This window comes from Mirounga angustirostris, unplaced genomic scaffold (assembly GCF_029215605.1).
Source record: "Mirounga angustirostris isolate CCGP_5_RB_7025 unplaced genomic scaffold, mMirAng1.0.hap1 SCAF_3, whole genome shotgun sequence".
NCBI classification, from domain to species: domain Eukaryota; kingdom Metazoa; phylum Chordata; class Mammalia; order Carnivora; family Phocidae; genus Mirounga; species Mirounga angustirostris.
Window position 1 is genome coordinate 53,746,615 of NW_026991711.1, and position 22,776 is coordinate 53,769,390.

The window sequence follows — 22,776 nt, forward strand, 5'->3', positions numbered from 1 at the left end:
ACTGGGGAAATCGGAACAAGATCAATGGATTGTATCAACCAATATCCTGGTTGTAATACTGTGCTATAGGTCTGCAAGATATTATCACTGGGGGGAAATGGGTAGAGTGTACACAGAATCTTTCTATGTTATTTCTCACAATTCCATATGAATCTAGAATGATCTCCACATAAAAAGTTTAGTTAAAAAACATCATAAATATGTGCATAATATTCTCTATTAATAAGGCTGCGTTCCTTCCATTGTGTTTCACCCATGGTGTCTCCAGCCTCCTTATGCTCACATGTCCAGTATTTCCACTGCCATGACTGTTCTGTTAAGCAAGGCCCAGTAAGCTCTTTGCTGACCCATTCTACCTCTTATAATTCAGTCTTCTCCTTGTTATTGGTTCAGTGCTACTTTTGCAGAAATATGATCGTGTCGGGTTGCTCTTGTTTGATTATTCAGCCTTTGCATTTCTGACTACAGACAGAGGCAGAGTGGTAGCATTTATATATGGGACAATTAGAAGGCTGCCTAATCTTATTCATATCATCTAACAAACTTTAACCTGTTCATTTCATGATTAAGCATTTAATTCAAAACAGCTCTCTTGACGGATTTATTCTTTCCTTCTCCCACCCTCTGTACCCTTTGATGTCCTTTGGGAGCTGGTAGCCTAAGAACCGGCAGGAGAAACTGCAAAGAAAAGCCTGGCATTTTGACAGAGCAAGAGAAAAGAACCAGCCCCACCCCCAGCTACCACTCATTCACTTAGCTAAAATACAGGCTATCAGAGAAACAGAGAAAACAATAGACATAAGTATATGCTAGGTCTTCCAAAACCGATGGTGGATGAAAATCACCTCTCGCTCAAGAGTATGGGGGAAAATCACTATTCATCACAAAATGGACATGCGTCACATGCATCCCTGCAACTCTCCTGCTCTATATAATTCCACAAATCCTTCCTGTAAAATATAACTTTCTTCCTTTAATGATCTAGTAGTTAATTATTTATATTCTTCAATTTATCTTCCTGTCTTCTTTTATTTATTCCCAGACTTGTGCTACTTAACTCTAGAAAGGTTACAGGCAAGGCACAGGAGTCTCTGTCCTTCAAGGGGGCCGAGCCTAATGCACAGAGTAGGGCCACGGTGCACAGCAGAGCAATGAAATCTCATTTTTGGAACGGCGGCCAGCTAAGTGACCACACACTGCCGGCCTCCATGTCGTGATAGCTTTCCATCAATATCCATTTTGTATCCCCACAGCTACAACCTTCACTTTGGCGGGCATCATTGCTTGCCTGGGCACTGCCACCTCCTAGCTGATCTCCATGCTCCTAACTCTCCCTCCCTCAACCCACCCACCACAACCTGCCAGCATGACCTTCCCAAGATGCAAATCAAAAATGACAATGCCTACATCTTAACCCTTCAGTGGCCCTCTATCATCACCTGAGACCAGGTCTCCCAAATTTGCCTCAATAAAAAAAAAAAAAAACAGTGGGGGCATTAATAAAAAATAAAAATAAAGCAGATTCTTCCATATCTTATGCTGGGTTCCTCCAGAAACAGACCTTGCAACAGACTTTAAGTGCAAGTTATTTATTTAGAAGAGGATCCTTGGAAGCACTGACAGAGGAAAGAGACAGCCAACAAAGCACAGATACCTAGCACACTGCCGTTATGGCAGATTCACCAGGGAATTTAGTGACATAGTGCAGAACATGTGTCAGCTATTGTACCGGAGGGTCCAAAACGTTAGTGTATTACCTCCCAGCTCCCTCCTATCATTGGCGTAGGTCCACTCCTGAGGCCATTAACTTCACTGCCCTACCAAGCTGCCCTACAGGCGGGAGAGAAAGCCTTCAGGCAGAGAATGAGACTGCTTGCAGAAGAATTCTGCAGACATATACTGGAGCAGTGGCCATTTGGGCAAATAAGTATGAAAGTGACCATGTCTGCTCCCACAGGCCATGTCCCTGAAGATTCTGATTCAGCGGGTCTGGGGTGGGACCCAGGAATCAGCAGCATAGCAAGTGTTTCATGGGATTGTGCTGAACAAGCAGATTGTAAAACACTGACTAATATAATTAAGCTCAAAAGCTTTTTTGGGTTCTGCTAGGTCCTCCATTGTCTGTCTGCTGTTCTGCTTCCCAGACCTACTGACCATCCTTCACAGTCACCTTTAAACCAAACCAAATTTGTGCATTTCCCTGCAAATAGCATATTCTCTTCCATGAGCAGGAACTGTGCCTTAAAAATCTTTATCATCACTAGGGTCAAATCCTGTACCATTCATACAGTAAATGCTCAATAAATAATTTATTGTTAAAGAAATAATCCTAAAAGAAAATAGTATAATATTATTTAAGTGTTCCCTGGACAAAACTACCTTCTCTATACATCTATATAGCAATTTTACTAGTGAAATTAAACAAATATATATTGGCTAATGTATGCAAGACACTCAGGAATCCCTCCAGAAAAGTACTATAACCTTTTATCAGTATACACCTTAACATCTTTTTCCCCCCACAAGGGGAGTCCTTTAATAGAGATGGACAAACAGGGGACATGATTCGGTCCTTGGCCACTGGATATGGTGCCTTCCTCTCCCCAACCTGGTCTGACCCCAGGTTGGACATAGAGAGGTGTTTTTAAAACACATGGCAGGACTACGTCTCCACTTTCACAAAAAGGGAAACACAGGAAAGCAATCTGCTGGAGCTTTGCTGATACAAAACTATTAATGAATCCCTACAAAGGAGATAAACAGCTAGGTAGTTGTGGAAAGGTGAAGGATGTTTAGGACTAATTGGAAGCATGTCAGACTTTACCTACCTTTTGGTTCTGCCAGGGTTGTCCATAGAGACACTACCACTCTCCACCTATTTCCAAAGATGGAGCAGGATAAAGAAGAAAGTCTTGTTTCAATGTCACTGAACTCTTGTGATTACGACTTCTTTCAATGACCAAAAATTTGGTACCTGGGATCTAGATGGTAACTTTGGGCTCTACCCCTTACTTGCAAAAGAGTTGCTGTGCTTTTTAAGCTACTAAAGGTGCTCTCTTGCAAATGAGACCAAAGCAAAGGTCTGGCCACTCGTAGTCACTAAAGACCTCATCCATGGCTTTTTTCCCACTGTTTGGGATGTTAACCACAGCCTCTTGGCCACATTCCAGTCTGGATAATTACATTGGGGCTAGCAAACTTCACCCTCCAGCTCCAACTAAATAAAGTATTCCTTTGGACTAGCTGCCATAACCTTTGTTCTGCTGCTGTGGGCTAGTAAAGAGCTATTCTGTACTTAGGATGGCTGTATTTGTGAAAAATCAATACCGCTGGTATAATTTCCTGCACTGACAAGAAGTATATTCCACAATATCTCACTGGCTATTTTTGTAATATAGTGCCAGAAACAATTAGAAAACTAGAGTAATTTCTTCTCCATCTTCTTAACTTTTACTATTCATACAGATAGAGATTGAAATGTTTGCAACATTATGTAAAGAAGGAGGGCAGGTGTATATTCCACAAAATACACACTGAATGTCTACCACATGCGAGGCTCTACTGTAGGTACTGGGTATTGCGGTAGAGGCCGTGGGTTATGTTCGCAGCATAATTTGAGGATTTTCCAAAGGGAATAATTCAAGTTAACTCTTCCTATGTTACTGTATTTCTGAAAATCTGAATATATCCACTTTACTTAATATATCAGCATTACCATGCACAGGGCTTCCAATAAAAACACTATTTCCATTCACTCTTTTTTTTTTTTTTTAAAGATTTTATTTATTTATTTGAGACAGAGAATGAGATAGAGCATGAGAGGGTCAGAGGGAGAAGCAGACTCCCTGCCGAGCAGGGAGCCCGATGTGGGACTCAATCCCAGGACTCCAGGATCATGAGCTGAGCCGAAGGCAGTCGCTTAACCAACTGAGCCACCCAGGCACCCTCCATTCACTCTTAAAAGGGTCTGACAGCACTGGGGCACCTGGGTGGCTCAGTCGGTTAAGTGCCCACCTCTTGATTTTGACTCAGGTCATGATCTCAGTGTAATGAGATTGAGCCTGGTGTTGGACTCTGCACTGGGCATGGAGCCTGCTTGGAATTCTCTCTCTTCTCTCTGCCTCTCCCCCCACCCCCCTACCCCCCCCTCGCTCTCATTCCCCCCGCCCCAGAAAAAAAGTCTTAAACTCAATGTGTATGTAGGTATGTGTGTCTAAGAATGAGAAAATATGCTTTCTTGGCTAGCTTAGAGGGAAACAAATACTGCTTAGATATGTATTTATTTATTTGCTTGTTTTTTTAGCCATCATCCTACTTGTGTGGGTGAGAGTTTACAGGTTATAATAGCAGAAGCAGACATAAGGAAATTGAAAAAGTAAATATCTCTTGTTTAAAGCTTCTCTTTACTATATGAAAAAAACCATAAATCTAGTGTTTAGTGTTCTATTACAAGGGCGAAAACAACAGAAGGGGGAAAAAGTAAGTATTGTGTGTTTGTACATTCACATACACATATGTTATCTTGTACATGGAGATGGGAGAGAGAAGTTAAATATCAAAATTCCAGTGGGTTAAATTATGGATGAACAACAGAATATTTGACATCATTCCTCGCAAAGAGAAATGGTTCAGAAATTTAAAAAATAATAATAACAACCTTAAAATTCAGATTAATCCTAGAGGATCCAAAACAGGTACTTGCCCTGGACAAACTATAACCAGACTGTGGAAAATAGTTTTAAAAATCTGCGAAACTCACTTGAAATCTGCCAAATTATTATTCTGCTTGAAAATCTTCCTAGCGGGGCGCCTGGGTGGCTCAGTCGTTAAGCGTCTGCCTTCGGCTCAGATCATGATCCCAGGGTCCTGGGATCGAGCCCCGCATCGGGCTCCCTGCTCCGCGGGAAGCCTGCTTCTCCCTCTCCCATTCCCCCTGCTTGTGTTCCCTCTCTCGCTGTGTCTCTCTCTGTCAAATAAATAAATAAAATCTATTAAAAAAAAAAAATCTTCCTAGCTAGAACAAGTTAATAGCAGGCTTCTAAAACTACGTTAAACATGCTGTAAATCAATTTATTCCCCCACTACAAATCTGCTAAAGTGCATGCTTTTCTGGTGAAAATGGTTCTTCAGTGATACTTAATACTGTCACTTTATTGTTTCTCCAACCAGGCCACTTCAAGTTTTTCTACCTAAGTTGTTACATTAAAGTTAAATGCCTATCTTTTTTTTTTTAATATTTTATTCATTTATTTGACACAGAGAGAGAGAGAACAAGTAGGCAGAGAGGCAGGCAGAGGGAGAGGGAGAAGCAGGCTTCCCGCTGAGCAGGGAGCCTGATGCGGGGCTCGATCCCAGGACCCCGGGATCATGACCTGAGCCAAAGGCAGCGGCTTAACCGACTTGAGCCACCCAGGCGCTCCTAAATGCCTATCTTTGACATAAATAATAAACATGAAATACATTGTTTAAAATAGCACAAGGAACCTCAAAATGTATCACACAGGCAATACATACCCTTAGTTTAGAAGAAATGCTTAATAATGCATATGGGATCCAAGTTTGTCACCCAATAATTTATTCATTATCATTTTATTGAGTTAAGAAACAATGGGCACTATTACCATCTCTTACAGATAGATGACTCGTCCTCCACCAACATGCTACAGGTAGTACCTTTGGCAAGACAGCTTTGATAAAAGACTAAAATGAATACTATGCAGAGACACAGTACTGTGTCCCATGTACTTTTTTTTTTTTTTTTTTTGACAGGGAGAGACACAGCAAGAGAGGGAACACAAGCAGGGGGAGTGGGAGAGGGAGAAGCATGCCCCCCGCGGAGCAGGGAGCCAGATGTGGGGCTCGATCCCAGGACCCCGGGATCATGACCTGAGCCGAAGGCAGAAGCTTAACGACTGAGCCACCCAGGCGCCCCAGTGTCCCATGTACTTTAAAGAGCCCAAATCACTACACCCACAGCACGTCTACCACGTTGCCGACAGAAGACCAGAACGGGTGATTAATTAGCTGTAATGTTTAAACTCTCACTGGTATAAAAGCTGACCAACACAATCTTCAATCTTATCCCCATTTAAAATTCCCACGGAAAATAATGGATCATTAAAGATTACACAAAGGTGTAAACAATTACCAAAGCAAGGGACAGGGCTTCCCCAGTTTGGAGAAAGAGGTGGGAATCACAGGACTTCCATAGATTGGAGGCAGAATACATGATATACAATGCATCTAACACCATAATCTAGCCTAGTGTCAATACTAAATATTTACTCCCAAATATTACTGTATTTTCTAAGTATCTTTATTAGGATAAAAATCTTTTTTTATATGTTTTATGTAACTCAAGAACAATTTCAGGGAGGAAATGGAAAAAATTTCCAAGTGTCACCCAAAGGAAGACATTCTAGAGATGGCTCAGTCACCAGGGTCAAGTCACATCACCTCACTGTGCCTCAGTGTCCCATAAAATGAGAGAGTTAGGCCAGAGCATGAATCTCTAATTCCCTGCTAGCAGTAAAATCCAGCTATCTATTTAGGTATCATAGAGAACTCAAGTTTTTGTAAAATCCTAGGAGCACCTGACGGTAGCAGAAAATGTGCTTACAGTGTTTAGTGACTATAAAGGGAAGAATGAGAAGGGTCTAAACAATCCTCTCAATCTTGCATTTTTCAGTTTAGACTAGGCTTAAGAGGGCAATTGAAATTAGATGCTTCATTTCATCCCACAATAACAATATAATTCTTATTATAATAAAAATTTTAAATACTCTCTTTAAAATCATCCCCAAAAACAAACAGCTTCACCTTACTCAAATGAAACTTAGAGCTGTCTCACGTGGAGGGTTTCAGTGCTTGAGCTACAGTATGGGTGTCAGGATGTGGAAGCAGCTGTCACTGCTTTGTTTTTCATTCACTGTAGGTGGTTGCCAAGCAACAAAATACTATTGTCTGTTTCCATGATCTATCGGCCAGTTCTACTGGTGATAATGCTTTCTACAGTTTAAAAACAGGGCCACCTTTTGGACAAGCAGAAATGAGAAAATTTAAGAATGACAATAACATATATATAAATAAATACACTGAATGTATCCCCAAATTATGTATATACATATATAGCTGTGTGTGGATATACATACATATATTTTGCATTTATGCGTATGTATGTGTGTGACTATATACATTCTTTTTCTACCTACCTCAAAACCTGTCTAAATTTGAGAGGCCAAAAACTAGATTCTGAATCCCTTGAAGGCAAATCAAGGCATGACCTAGGGATATGAAAACATACTAAGAATTGTATTTTCAACAATAGCAGTAATTTCCAGTTTGCCAGATGTATCAAATCTGTCCCTTGAATACAAAGTCCTACAGTCAGAAAGCAATTCTGTCTACTTACATAAAAATAATAATAAATGGAAAGACTTTACTATCTACTTTGGAATTACCTAATATATTTAACATGCTGTATGACTTATGTGCTACCACTGGGTACAAAGATAATAACTGAAATGGGAAAATTCGGTTGCTGTTTACACCCAAGAATCTTAAAATACATTCATTTTTAAAATAATTGAGTTGTTCTCCCTGGAACAGTCTCATGCGATTCCCACTTTGTTTTGATATGGGTCCCTGGGGAATAACAGTCATGCTATGTTATTCTTGCATATTTCACTACTCGCAAATAAAATAACACACAGTGTACTCAATATAAAGTTGTCAACATTAACTTGCCTCAGTTGCTGTTTGTTTTGCATTGACAAGGTTTCTAAAGATAAGAATTACAATATTCTTAGATGTACAGACACAACATCAAAACAGCCTGAAGGAATTAAAGCTTGAAAATACTAGAGGCAATCACGTTTTGAAATGAAGAGAAATCAGTATCATTTATGCATACATATATATTTCTGCAAAGGACCTAAATAACGCCAGAACAATCTTTGGATTTTATGCAATGCTCATCCGTCTTCTTTCACAATATTTCAAAAGCACTTTGCCTTAACTATTTAGTGCATCCCTCTAAAGAACTTTTAAAATTCACTTTTTGAATTCATTACCACTTGCAAATCTATATATTACAAGAAACTGGAATAAACAAAATCCATTACATGGACTGACATTATTAAGAGATAAAGTCTCATATCAAAAGGACAGAGCTAGCAAAACAGAAACAAAGTGTGCTAATAATGAACTAAGTATTATCCAAAACTACCCCGTTCTGGGACAGTCTTCCTCAGCAGAACCCACCCGCCTCCCAGGAGTGCCCATCCGAGTTTCTCCTTCACATTTCACCCCACAAACGACCCACTTTTTCTCCCTCAGCTTCCCAAGCTCACCCACCTGTGTCCTTCCTTCTAACAAGGAACAATTACCATCCCACTTTCTCCATCTTCTTCAGCTCTCTTAGCCACCCATTACTTTCTCCGAACTAGTGGACTCAAACCTGCAGCCCAGTTTGCCACGAACCTCCGCATACGCACTTGTTTCCCTCATTCTCCTAGATATGCTTTAAAAACCTCTACCACGGAACAAATGCAATATTAATAAAAGTAGGGCTACAAGCCAGTTTTTGTGTTGTTTTTTACTTACAGCAGAATGCTGAGAAAGAGAAAGGGAGAAAAGCAGGAGTGTATTTGGAGGAAGGAGGATGGGTGAGGGACTACACACAGCGGAGGATCCTACCCAGCTTCCCCACCTGTCGACCCCACTTCCCCCATGTGCGCGCCGCGGGATGACAACCACAACACTCCAGAACCACCCCCTCCGGGAAGGAGGCGGAGTTACGCCTTCAGCCAATCAGAACCTGCGAACTCCGGGTGTCCAACCTATGGGGTGGCCGTGGTCGTGCAGGGGGGAGGACGTGGGGTGGTCGGGGAGGGGCCGCGTCCGTGGGAGGCGCGCACGTGTCGAGTCCAGGGAGGCAGGGAGGCAGGGAGGCGGGGAGGCGGCAGGCGTCCAGGACCTGAGGCGCGGGCTCTGCACCCTGGCAGCCACCGAGTCCAGCTGCCCAGTGCCTCCTCTGCCTCGGACTCGGCGGGCCAGGACATGATCCCGCCGAGGAAGACACGTCCAAGGTGTCTGAGTTCACCGTGTGAGGGGACAGTCACAAATAACAACAGTACCTAGCGCAGAGGAGAAGGGGAGTAAAGTTTCCGGCCCGCACCACAGCGGAGTCCGCCAAGACAGTGAGGACAAGGAACGCAGGGCGGGAGGGTGACAATCGGGAAGGAAGAGGGCAGCGGGAGGGCTGCGCTAGCAGGACGCCGTCCCAGGTGCTGTGCAGGGGGCGGCGAGCCGCTGGGTGCGCTGTCCAAGGTGCAGGGGAGGTGGGAAGCGCGCGGCGGGCGCGGACCCGGAGCCAACACCGGCTGGCGGCGGCGGGGAGAGCGGGGAACAGCAGTCTGGGGCGCCGGGCACCCCCTAGCTCGTAAAAGTGATAGTGCTGGAGCTGGGATAGAGCGGGGAAGGGCGCGGGGGGCTGCGCGGAAGCCCCCAAGCTTCCAAGGACCCCTCCCCACCAGCCTCACCTCTAGCTCCATTCCCCTCCCCCTCCCCAGAGCCCACTCCCCTCCAAGCCTCTGTCCCGGGGCCGTGGCGGGGGCGGGACCGGGGAACCCCGGCTCCAAGCCCGGACACCCCAGGGATGCTGCGGGCCCCGGAGCTGCTTGCTTACCTGGAGCCGCGGTACCGGGAGCGGGGGCAGCCCGCCGCGCGGAGCCGGGAGCCGGGCGCTGGGCGCGGCGCGGCTCCTCCTCGCCTCGGCGTCCTCCTTCTCCGCTTCTCCCCGACTCCGTCCCGAGCACGAAGCTGCAAGACGCGGCCAGGCTGCCGCTGCGGTTCCCTCTGCTGCCTCCGCCGCCGCTGCCGCAGACAGAGGACGCCCCGTGGCGACTGGAAGCCTGTGTGAGTAGCGGCGCCCGAGAGAGTGGGATCTGCTGAAGACTCCGCGGCTCGGGGCGCGCGGGCGTGCGGGCGTGCGCACGCGCGCCTGCGAGTGTGAATGTGTGTGAGTGTGCGCGCGCGCGCCCACGAGGTGGGGGAGTCGCGAGGGGAGGGGGAGAGAGGCCAAGAGATGCTCGTAGGGACCGAGGCAAAATTCTTTGCCCCCGGAAATCCGTAAAGCCGGAGAAGGAGGATCGAACACGCGTCTCGCCGGGGGGAGCTGCCCGCGGGGCGGCGGCAGAGAGGGAAGGGAAGGCAGCACGGCGAGCGGGCTCTGGATCGGAGCGGGTCTGGGCCGAGCGGAGCGCGCAGCCACGGATGCAGCAGAGGCGGTGCCCGCAGCCCTCGGTCGTGCTGCCCGCTGTAGGGAGGGGCCGAGCCGCTAGCTCCCGCCACCGCCGCCGCCGTCCCGACTTTTTGGCTGTGCGCGGGGGAACAGAAATCAGGACCCCACGGTTGCCACTGCAACCTTGGAGTCTCTCGGCCCACTAAGGGGCCGAGCAGAGGAGCCGGGCGCACGTGGCCGACTACTGGCTGGAGTCCGCGTGTGCAAGCGCTGCGGGAGTGGGAGTGGGCGATGGGCCCACCCCACCGAGTGCGGCCCACCGCCTCTTCTGTGTAGGGATGCGGGGTGGGGAGCAAGAGTGAGGTCTGTGGCGGGTGAGGTGAGCTTGCACGGTCCGGAGGAAGGGAGGGCGTTTCTTACTCCCGGTGCAATGCTGCCTCTTTTTCTCCCCGGAGGCCACTTTTCCTCAAAGTTAATCCACTTCCCAGGTAAAAGTGCCGGTCTTTTCTTTGTTCGGATTCAGCTAACTGTGCAGGCAGCCGAGCATTGCCTCTTTAAAGTCAGGCTCCGCCAGGAAGCGGCCCGTGCGGCCATCGTGGGGCCGCTCTTGGCCTATTAAACCCCACCCTCCTTCGTTCATCCAAGCCACACTGTTATATACCTTAGAAATAAAAATTTTAAACATTTTACACACCCTCCCTCCTAAAAGACATATCGTCCTAGCAGTATTCTTTTCCATGCTTATTTTAAATTATAAGTGCAATTTTATTCACCCAAGAATTTCTTGAAAGATCATAAGGTCTGAATAATACTTGAAAATACCTTTCTTGGGGGCACCTGGGTGGCTCAGTTGGTTAAGCGACTGCCTTCGGCTCAGGTCATGATCCTGGAGTCCCGGGATCGAGTCCCGCATCGGGCTCCCTGCTCGGCAGGGAGTCTGCTTCTCCCTCTGACCCTCCCCCCTCTCATGCTCTATCTCATTCTCTCTCTCAAATAAATAAATAAAAAATCTTAAAAAAAAAAAAAAAAAAGAAAATACCCTTCTTGGCAGGATTCCTTAGCGCAGGGTTTGTGTTTCTCATACTTTTGCATACCCTCCAGTACTTAGCACTGTACCACGTACATTGTGTGTTTTCTATAAATGTTAAATGAATGACATTGTTTTCTAGCTTCACGTATCCTGAAGGCAAAGACTTGGATGCTGGGAAACTCATTACCATCCCACTAGGCTTACTTGATTTTAACTTGCACCATTTCCCTGTGTGTGGCTATTTTCCCCTCTGGCAGCCAGAGCCCCAGTGTAAAAAAAGACTACAGGGAATACTGACCCACTGTGCAGCCTTACCAAAGGGTGCAAGAAGAGAGCACTCTGCAGGGAACCCAATGGGATATCCTGGGTGTAAGAAGGCTAAAACATGCTTTATTTCAGTGCTGGGGGAATCTAACCTCTTAAAATGTGAAAGTCACTGTTCATTAGCAATTTATAATGTCCCTTTTAGAACAGCAGGACAGGAAAAAAGTTTTCAGAGAAATGAATGTTTCTACTAGCTTGCCAGTTACAAGCTTTTCTCTTGTAAAGAGATTTACTTGGTGGACACTGGCCAATATATGCAGGGTCACCCCAGACGACTATTTCTGCTGCAGCACCAAGCCCACATCCTTCCACCTTGGTATTTCTACAATCATCGTCTTAGAAGTAAAAGTCCTCAATTTTACCTTCCATGCTAAATTCCAATTCCTTTGAACTCGGGCTCTTCTATGAGCTGCTTCTGTCTCCACTCATGATATCATAGCTTTGAAATATAACTGAAATAAAGTGAAAATTAAAATGGGTTTATTTGGGAGCTGCCAATGTGTTCTCTAGTGGGGATTCCTTTAAATAACTTCTCTTCTGTCCCTCAATTTACAGTCTTCTTAGGAGCCATTTGTTGTGATATGGAATTCGTATGCTTTTTTATGTTGAACACAAATATATGATATTTAAAATTTTAACTTGAAAGGAAGCTCTAGAACTTGCAGGGGGAACAGAAAAACTCTGACACCCCCAAATAGATTCTTGACAGCCAACCTTTAAAATAGGCATGAGTTAAAATCTTCCAAAATAATTTTAAAGCTTTGTTTTCCTTAGAAAGCTGCCTTTAGGCTTCCCAAGTGCTTGTCTTACTGCGTGAGACAGAAGAATGTAACAAAGTTTTAACTTCTCTGATGACCACCAAAGGGGGCAGTCTTGTCTTTCTAAAAATAAATACATTTATAAGAAGCCAATATTTAAAAATAAGAATGTAGGCTTGTAGCAATCTTAATTTATGTTAGTTTAAAAGATAAACAATAGAAAGGATAACAACGTAAGATATATAGTGTTTATGACCCACTTAAAGATAAAAGTTTGGAGGAACAGCTAGAATTAAAATGCTATAAATCTTAGGTCCTCAAGCTACTTAAACACTAAATAATAAAATGTGCTACTAAGAGATTCACTGTTACATGTGATTATAAGTTGGACTGAGAATCAATAGCATATTCATAAAGGTCCTATTTTTCTTCCTAAAAAGGCCTTGCTCCTTAACATAAGTGCTTTTTTTCAATTTGCAGCAGGGCAATAAACTAGTCAAACATTAACTTTCTTAAAAACACAGTATTGGGGAAAGGTGGGGTATGCAGAGAAACACTTTAACCTGATTTGACCACAACTAACTAATGTATTCTGTCATTCTAAATAAAAAACAAATGTTTTCTACCTCTGAACTGGTAAATTTAGGCTTAGGTGAGATGTATCATGAATTCCAAAGTCAACTCCTCATGCTGGGAGCAAATTGCCCCAAATTCTCTGAAGTGAGGAGGCAGGAACCGTTAGCTGAAGTGCTGCTGTTGATTTTAGTAGTTGTGAGCACACATAAGGAGACAGGTAATTTCCCCAATAATTAGGTCCCAGATCACTTAGTCCATTAGAGTTTTATATGATAAGAATCCTTGACCTGCACCTGGACACAAAGTGCCAACTCGGTACACAGAGTATAGCATGGGAACAAGGAGAAGGCTCAAGTTATGCTGTTTGCATTCATGTTTTTATACATTGCTTTATTCCTGGCATTACTTAGGGCAGCTTAATTATGACTAAAGATCAGGCATCGTAGGAAAGTCAAAAATCAGAGAAAGAACCAAAAAAAATCAGAGAAAAAAAGCAAAGTAAACAGGTTTTTGTCATCATCAGTGCTGACATTTAGGGTACGGGCGAATATATGAAATACCACTGGTTTTTAATAGTTTATGATAAAGTTATGGATTTCCTGGAAGCTGAAGAAAGCGATGTATCCTCTCCTCATGAAAGTGAACATTTGAAGATAAAAAAAATTTTTTTTGAATAAAATTTCAGGAGTTAAAGGAATCCCCTCTGAAACTGAGGTTAAGAACCCCTGTTTAATATACATCCTTTGCACATTGACATTTATAGCTACAGAGAGAGGAATTGGTAGATTTACTAATATCCTCACTTCTGTTTTTGTTCTGATAATTTATTTGTCAACACCAGAAAGATGCATAAGCAAATCAGTAAACCAAACAAGTATTTATTGAATACCTACTTCATAATCAATTCTGTTTCTCATGCTGTGGTTGTTACCAATAAAATGTAAAATACAATCTATCTCTGCCTTTAAAGGGCCTACAGTCTAGCTATCATTATTCTTAGGAACAAAAAAGTAAACATAAGCATAATTTAGCACTTGACCATGTACAGCAAACCCCAGTTTGAATTACCAATACAACTTACTAGGCCATTTGTTAAATAAACCATTCCATTGAAAATTATTAGTTGCCAATGTCTATATGCATGTTTTCGTATTCATATTTCTTAGTAGTAATCACATAGATTATTGCATGATGTATAATGTAAAAAGCTAGTTTATTGCTGTATTCTGAATTTTAGATTGGAGATGCAAAGAAAATTATTGACAAGAAAAAATGGACTGTGTTGGCAATGGCAGCTATGGATTACCTATCACAGGATCCTTGGGCAAAGTGGAATTGATTAGAATATACTAGAGTTCATATTTCCGTTCATCAAAGAATTAGTAGGGGCACCCATGTATTTTGAGATTTCTAGATCTACAAAGACCCAGCAGTCTATTCTTGGAGAATTTTACACAATATTTCATTATAAATTATAAATAAATATAAAATGAATATTATAATATTTATCATTTAACATCATATATTAATGTAATATTTTATTAAGTACTCTCCTTAAAATGTCTTAAATCCCAGGACCCTGGGATCATGATCTGAATTGAAAGCAGATGCTTAACCCACTAAGCCACCCAGATACCCTGGTTAATATAACTTTTAAAAAATAAAACGCCTTCACTCAATTCATGACAAAATGATGAAGAACAGAAAAGTAACAAACCAAGGAAACAAGAAGTTTTCAGTGGTTAAGGCAGTGTTACCATGATCTCCCCTCCCACTCATAGGGTGGCATAGACATAAAGCCAGTCACGAAATTAGAGCCGTGGAAAGCCCAACCATCCATGTATCGAACACTTTACATAGCCTGCCTCCCCAAGGACCCCAGAGGCTTCATGTGGGGAAACCAAGACTGTCAGTCATATCTTTCTACCTTTCCAGAGGCTTAGTGTCATATAAAAGTAGCACTGGGCACCATGTCCTAAGATCTCAGTTCAATCCTAGTTTGGCCAACAACTTGCTGTGAGACCTGGGGCAGCTCACTTTTGGAGCATCGGGTGGTCCTCCTGTGTAATATAGAGAAGAGTAACTGCCTCATTCGTTAAGACAATTACATGAAATAATGTGAGGAAGAGGCTCTCACATTGTAGGAGCTAAGTGACTCTGTGCAATTTGGGATCTAAATAATTAAAAAAAAATTATATATATATCCACATATATATACATATATATGGATATATATATATATGTATGGATACATATATATATGTATATATATGTGGCAGAAAATTGGAACACATACGTTAAATGAATGGGAGGCTCCTGCAGAAATTCTGGAAGCTTTTGTTAGATTATAACTTAAATAATGTTGAACTGATTTGATGATTCCTGGGAGTCCCTTCCAAGGATATTTTAGGAAAACCACAGACAACCAAAAGTTGGCAGAAACAGACACATGCAGAAAATTGTGGGTTCCATAATTCTAGAGGTGCTGTAATTCTATAAATTCTACTGCTATTGCAAAACCCAAGCTTTTGTGTTCATTTGTTTTTAATTAGGCTCTGTTTTTTCTGTCACACAGATTCTGCCTCCTCAGTGTTGCTTTGCCCTGCGAATATAGCTATGCGAACATTTATTTTACAGATTAATACCAACAGTAATTTTTTTAAACAAGAATAATTCACTATTCACTATTTTCTCCCCCTTAATTGTAAAAACAGTGCATGTGCTCATTGGGGGAAAAATAGACAATGTAGAAATGTATAAAGAAGAGAAGAATTGCTGTAACATCACCTCTCAAGGACCAACCACCATTACTATTTTAGTATATACCCTTCCAGACATTTTATTTGCATAGATTTATTCTTTTAAAAGTCATTCAAGTCAATGTTCAGCCATTTAAATGCATACTAGCATTTTAGTAAAAACGGTTAAACAGTTCCACAAAAAGGTTCAAATGTGGAGTTTTCTTCCCTCTCATACTCTTTCTTTCCAAGATAGGCCCTCAGCTCAGCATGTCCTTTAAACAGGATTTTAACTAGGATTTTAACTAGTCATCTTTGGAAACTTCCCTTCCAATTTCCCCACTTTCACAACTTCTAACAGTACTTCTTAATGACCCTTTAAAAACTTAATCTCACCTTGAGCTGACTTGATCTGGAGTCACAAGCCCTGCTCCTTGGCCTCTGGCCATTCTGTGGGTGCTTTGCATTACTTAACCTCCACCCCCAAGATGAGGTCCAGCTCTGACCTTGGATCTGGTACTGCATTCCCTGATGGAGCAAAAAAGATTCTTGATTTCAATAAGTAACCAGAGTGTTCGTTGGTGTGACCATCTACCGGTTCTACAGAAGGTTGGCATAGTGGTGAATTATTTGAGTTCATGTTTTATGTCAATTGCTGCAGGCAAAATTTGGGAAGTTGGTTTTATTTTGCTTTTAAGAATCTATAAACAGTCCTTCACAATGCAAATGCTGGCTATAATTCCAATAGAATCTCCAACTTTAGCAATTGAGCATGTTCACTCTTTTACCCAGAAGCTATGGTTATTAATGAAACATATAACAATGTTTGTTTATAATTTTGCCAGTTTGCTAGTTGCACAGAGAGCTGCAGGTTTCCAAAGTAAAACAACCACAACCCAACCTATCCCTGTGCAAATCCAAGAGACCAGGACTTCTGGTGCCACTTCTTAAAATGAGAGCTAAAGAACTGACTGTAGGAAGGAAGGAAAAAAAGAAAACAAGGTGAAATTAATTACATACAGGAGTTCTCTGAGGAATATAGACCCTACATTGTGAATTATGAAAGTTTTAAGTAAGTTACAACATCGTATGTCCAACTCATAAAAGAAAATAATGAGATAATAAAATGCAATATATGAGACAAGCTATAATCTTGGAAATTGTATACAGGGAATAACAATATGTATTAAAAAGTTTTCAAGAATTGATAACATGTCTCCAGCATTGATCAAAGGAGAGAGCCATCAAATTTAGCAAATTAGAGAGTTTCAGCAACTAGAAAGGTATACTCTTTTTTTTTTATTCTTATGTTAATCCCCATACATTACATCATTAGTTTTAGATGTAGTGTTCCATGATTCATTGTTTGTGCATAACACCCAGTGCTCCATGCAGAATGTGCCCTCCTCAATACCCATTACCAGGCTAACCCATCCTCCCACCCCCCTCCCCTCTAGAACCCTCAGTTTGTTTTTCAGAGTCCATCGTCTCTCATGGTTCGTCTACCCCTCCGATTTCCCCTGCTTCATTCTTCCCCTCCTGCTGCCTTCTTCTTCTTCTTTTTTTTTTTTAACATATATTGCATTATTTGTTTCAGAGGTAGAGATCTGAGATTCAACAGTCTTGCACAATTCACAGTGCTTACCAGAGCACATACCCTCCCCAGTGTCTATTACCCAGTCACCCCATCCCTCCCACCCCACCCCCCACTCCAGCAACCCTCAATTTGTTTCCTGCGATTAAGAAGTGCTGTGAATTGTGCAAGACTGTTGAATCTCAGATCTGTACCTCTGAAACAAATAATGCAATATATGTTAAGAAAAAAAAAAAGAAGAAGAAGGTAGCGGGAGGGGAAGAATGAAGCGGGGGAAATCGGAGGGGTAGACGAACCATGAGAGACGATGGACTCTGAAAAACAAACAGGGTTCTAGAGGGGAGGGGGGTGGGAGGATGGGTTAGCCTGGTGGTGGGTATTGAGGAGGGCACATTCTGCATGGAGCACTGGGTGTTGTGCACAAACAATGAATCATGGAACACTTCATCTAAAACTAATGATGTAATGTATGGGGATTAACATAAGAATAAAAAAAATAAAAATAAAAATAAATCTCCTAACTTGAAAAAAAAAAAAAGAATTCCTCATATCAGTGAGGTCATATGATACAGGTCTTTCTCTTTTTGACTTATTTCGCTCAACATAATACTCTCCAGTTCCATCCACGTCGTTGCAAATGGCAAGATCTCATTCCTTTTGATGGCTGCATAATATTCCATTGTATATATATACCACATCTTCTTTATCCATTCATCTGTTGATGGACATCTTGGCTCTTTCCACAGTTTGGCTATTGTGGACATTGCTGCTATAAACATTGGGGTGCACGTACCCTTTCGGATCCCTACTTTTGTATCTTTGGGGTAAATACCCAGTAGTGCAATTGCTGGATTGTATATGGTAGCTCTATTTTCAACTTTTTGAGGAACCTCCATACTGTTTTCCAGAGTGGTTGCACCAGCTTGCATTCCCACCAACAGTGTAGGAGGGTTCCCCTTTCTCCGCATCCCCGCCAACATCTGTCGTTTCCTGACTTGTTACTTTTAGCCATTCTGACTGGTGTGAGGTGGTATCTCATTGAGGTTTTGATTTGGATTTCCCTGATGCCGAGCGATATTGAGCACTTTTTCATGTGTCTGTTGGCCATTTGGATGTCTTCTTTGGAAAAATGTCTGTTCATGTCTTATGCCCATTTCTTGATTGAATTCTTTGTTCTTTGGGTGTTGAGTTTGATGAGTTCTTTATAGATTTTGGATACTAGCCCTTTATCTGATATGTCATTTGCAAATATCTTCTCCCATTCTGTCAGTTGTCTTTTGGTTTTGTTGGCTGTTTCCTTTGCTTTGCAAAAGCTTTTTATCTTGATGAAGTCCCAATAGTTCATTTTTGCCCTTGCTTCCCTTGCCTTTGGCGATGTTTCTAGGAAGAAGTTGCTTCGGCTGAGGTCAAAGAGGTTGCTGCCTGTGTTCTCCTTTAGGATTTTGATGGACTCCTGTCTCACATTGAGGTCTTTCAACCATTTGGAGTCTATTTTTGTGTGTGGTGTAAGGAAATGGTACAGTTTCATTCTTCTGCATGTGGCTATCCAATTTTCCCAACACCATTTGTTGAAGAGACTGTCTTTTTTCCATTGGACATTCTAGAAAGGTATACTCTTATTGCACAGGATCACTTATCTTGATTCTTTCCTGTGCTAGATGCCATAAGATGCCAATTCACAACATTAAAGCTGAAAGGTAAGGTGAGGGCAGAAACAGAAAATCTGAGACTGGGAGAGAGGATGAGGCCAGTGCTCCAGAACCAAGTCCTTGAGTGTTGAGTATGTGAGTGCTCCATGTGAAACACGGCTTGGTCAAAGCTCAGAGATGGATGCTGTGCACCTTCAATTCGTTTGACCCATCCTTAAAAATCAGTCTTTAAATTATAATAAAAACATATTTGACCAGAATAACTAAGAAAAGTGGAAATAAGTACAAAAATCGTTTTAATTACTTTCTGCTAAAATATAGTATGCTTCATATCCTTTAACCTAAACTTCACAAATTAGAATCACTAGAGTAGTTTTTATAGTTAGCATAGAAAAGTAAAAATATGTGATTTAAGATCAGATTAAGCTAGATTTAAATCATAGCTTTGTCACTCTCTGAGTGAAATTGGGTAAGTTTCTTTAACCTCTTTAAGCCTCCATTTCCTCATCGGAAAATAGCGGTAAGTTAATACCTGTTAAAATGTTTTGTGAAGATTAATGAGACAATACTCAGCATTTCCTTTCCTAATGTTGGCATGCCCCTGGGGGCTACTGAAGGTACATAGAGTTTACTCTCTGTGATGGTTAATTTTATGTGTCAACCTGACTGTACCATAGGGTACCCAGAGATTTGGCTAAACATTACTTCTGTATGTCTATGAGCGTGTCTCTGGATGAGATTGGAATTTCAAACAGTGGACTGAGGAAAGCAGATTGCCCACCCCAATGTGGGTGGGCATCATCCTATCTGCTGAGGACCTGAATGGAACAAAAAAGCAGAAAGGAGAATTTGCTCTCTCTGTTTGACATTGGTCCTGATTCTCAGGCCTTTGGACTGCAACCAGAACTACACCATTGGCTTTCCTAGGTGTCCAGCCTGCAGACAGCCAATCGTGGGACTTCTCAGCCTCCATAATCATGTGAGCCAATTCCTTCTAATAAATCTCTTTAAATATGAATATTGGTTCTGTTTCTCTGCAGCACCCTAACATACCTTCCTCCATTACTAAATGGACCTTTACGTTGCCATGTCTACTTTATGATATTTCTTCAAGATGTCAGCTGTCTCTTCTTGTTTCTATCAGTTACTCTAATCTTAGCTTCTTGTCTGCTCCAAAGAGAATTCCGTTGCCCAGACTTGGAAATACCTGTTTTTCACTACAGTCTCTTTTTACTTCAGACTGTATTCTGAATATATAAAGTATTATTGGGATTTGGTTTTTCAGATATATTGATATCTGAAAAAGAACAACCCAGCAGAAAAGGCATACATCTGCCCTTCCTCCTTCCTGCTCAACTCTACACCCCTCATATCATACCACGTATTCACCCTTGTAAATCAGTTTCTTGTGATTTCAGCTAGTGTGAATCAGTCCCTCAGAGCCAGACCACTACTCAGCTTTTTTGCAACTGCAAAACTGTGGACCAAGCCCCAAACGATGAAGGTTTCATTAAGGGTTACATCCTGTGTGACCCAGCCTGAAACATTCAGTGTTTCATATCATAAAAATCACAACATGAGTTTTTGAAAATTACTGAACTCAATTTTTTTCTTTTTTTTAATTTTTATTTTATTATGTTATGTTAGTCACCATACAATACATCATTAGTTTTTGATGTAGTGATCCACGCTTCATTGTTTTCGTATAACACCCCGTGCTCCATGCAGTACGTGCCCTCCTTAATACCCATCACTGGGCTAACCCATCCTCCCACCCCCCTCCCCTCTAACACCCTCAGTTTTTTTCTCAGAGTCCATAGTCTCTCATGGTTCATCTCTCCCTCCGATTCCCCCCCTTCATTTTTCCCTTCCTTCTCCTAATGTCCTCCATGCTATTCCTTATATTCCACAAATGAGTGAAACCATATGATAATTGACTTTCTCTGCTTGACTTATTTCACTTAGCATAATCTCCTCCAGTCCCATCCATGTTGATGTAAAAGTTGGGTATTCATCCTTTCTGATGGCTGAGTAATATTCCATTGTATATATGGACCACATCTTCTTTATCCATTCATCTGTTGAAGGGCATCTCAGCTTTTTCCACAGTTTGGCTATTGTGGACATTGCTGCTATGAACATTGGTGTGCATATGGCCCTTCTTTTCACTACATCTGTGTCTTTGGGGTAAGTACCCAATAGTGCAATTGCTGGGCCATAGGGTAGCTCTATTTTTAATTTTTTGAGGAACCTCCACACTGTTTTCCAAAGTGACTGTACCAACTTGCATTCCCACCAACAGTGTAAGAGGGTTCTCCTTTCTCCACAACCTCTCCAACATTTGTTGTTTCTTGCCTTGTCTATTTTTGCCATTCTAACTGGTGTAAGGTGGTATCTCAATGTGGTTTTGATTTGAATTTCCCTGATGGCTAATGATGATGAACATTTTTTTCATGTGTCTGTTTGCCATTTGTATGTCTTCTTTGGAGAAGTGTCTGTTCATGTCTTCTGCCCATTTTTGACTTATTATTTGTTTTTTGGGTGTTGAGTTTGAGAAGTTCTTTATAGATCTTGGATACTAGCCTTTTATCTGTAGTGTCATTTGCAAATATCTTCTCCCATTCTGTGGGTTGCCTCTTTGTTTTGTTGACTGTTTCCTTTGCTTTTTCAATTTCTTTTTCATATTTAAGATACTACTCCAAGAGTTAAGCTTTCACATGCAAAGTGTATATATTTATACTTCTTAATCTGTGGTATATGAGAGATTTAATCAAAATATAAAGAAGCGTTTCTTGACAAAGAAAATGATTCTATCCAAATTGAGTTAAGAAAGACAGTGGGATTGTCCCCTTTATATATGTGCTCATACATACATATATACATACATACATACATACATATAGATATATATGTATATACATACACACGCATATATATATATCTTTTTAAATGGATCTAAATAAAAGTATTTATGCATAATACTTTCTAAAGCCAGACACTGATGGTCAACTAAGTACTCTTTTAGTCAGATGATTCTCTGATGCTATAGAATAGAAAAATCCAGACTAGGATGTTATTTTGATACATTTTAATAGTTTTATTTCATGACAATTATAGAAGGAAAAATGAAAAGAAATGGAAATTGGCTTTTAGCAGCTGTTTTAGTGAGATAATCTCCATTTAGATTTCTAGAAATGGAGATAGTAGTTTGGGAGAGAAGGAACAAGATTTTGTTCTAATTGTGGTAAAAGATCTTGTATTAAAGATCTTGTTCTTGTTGTGTGGAGAGAGAGAAAGAGAAAATGATATGCTAGGCTACCTGCTATGGACTGAATGTTTGTGTTCCTCCCCCCCAAAATCCACATGATCCTAACCCCTAAAGTGATGGTATCAGTATTAGGATGTGGGGCTTTGGGGAGGACACACCTATTAGGTCATGAGGGTAGAGCCCTCATGAATGGGATTAGTGTCTTTACAAGAAGAAATAAGAGAGCTTCCTTTCCACTCTGTAAGAGTATGAGAAGGAGATGGTCATCAGCAAGCCAGGAAGATAGCCTTCGTCAACCCTAGGATCTGCAAGCACTCTGATCTTGGACATCCTAACTTTCAGAACTGTGAGAAATAAATGTTGGTTTAAGCCACCCAGTCTATGGTATTCTGTTATAGCAGCCTGAACTAAGATACTACCCCAAGAATTACTGTAGTAGTTGTGTTTTACTTTAACTGCCATGTAGTAATCTGTTCTTGGACTAGAAGACTGTTAGAATTTCCAGGGAATCATTAACGTCTTGCTAACAACCTTGCATAATTATGTGAATGTGTATGTGTTTTACTGGTATAGACTTGTCATTAATACAATTAACT

The 22,776-nt window shown here is 41.7% G+C and overlaps 1 protein-coding gene across 9 annotated transcripts in view; it reads right to left on the bottom strand.

Annotated features, from left to right (window-relative positions):
• Positions 1-10,161, bottom strand: part of ENOX1 (ecto-NOX disulfide-thiol exchanger 1) — a 550,660-nt gene extending 540,499 nt beyond the window's left edge. For 7 of the 9 annotated variants that reach the window (XM_064586069.1, XM_064586066.1, XM_054506336.2 and 4 more), the window contains exon 1: positions 9,689-10,159. The gene's annotated coding sequence lies outside the window, so the exon portion shown is untranslated. Of the gene's footprint in view, positions 1-9,688 lie in introns of all 9 variants that reach the window. The other 2 variants (XM_064586067.1, XM_064586068.1) reach the window with 1 other exon arrangement.
• Positions 10,162-22,776: the final 12,615 nt, after the last annotated feature.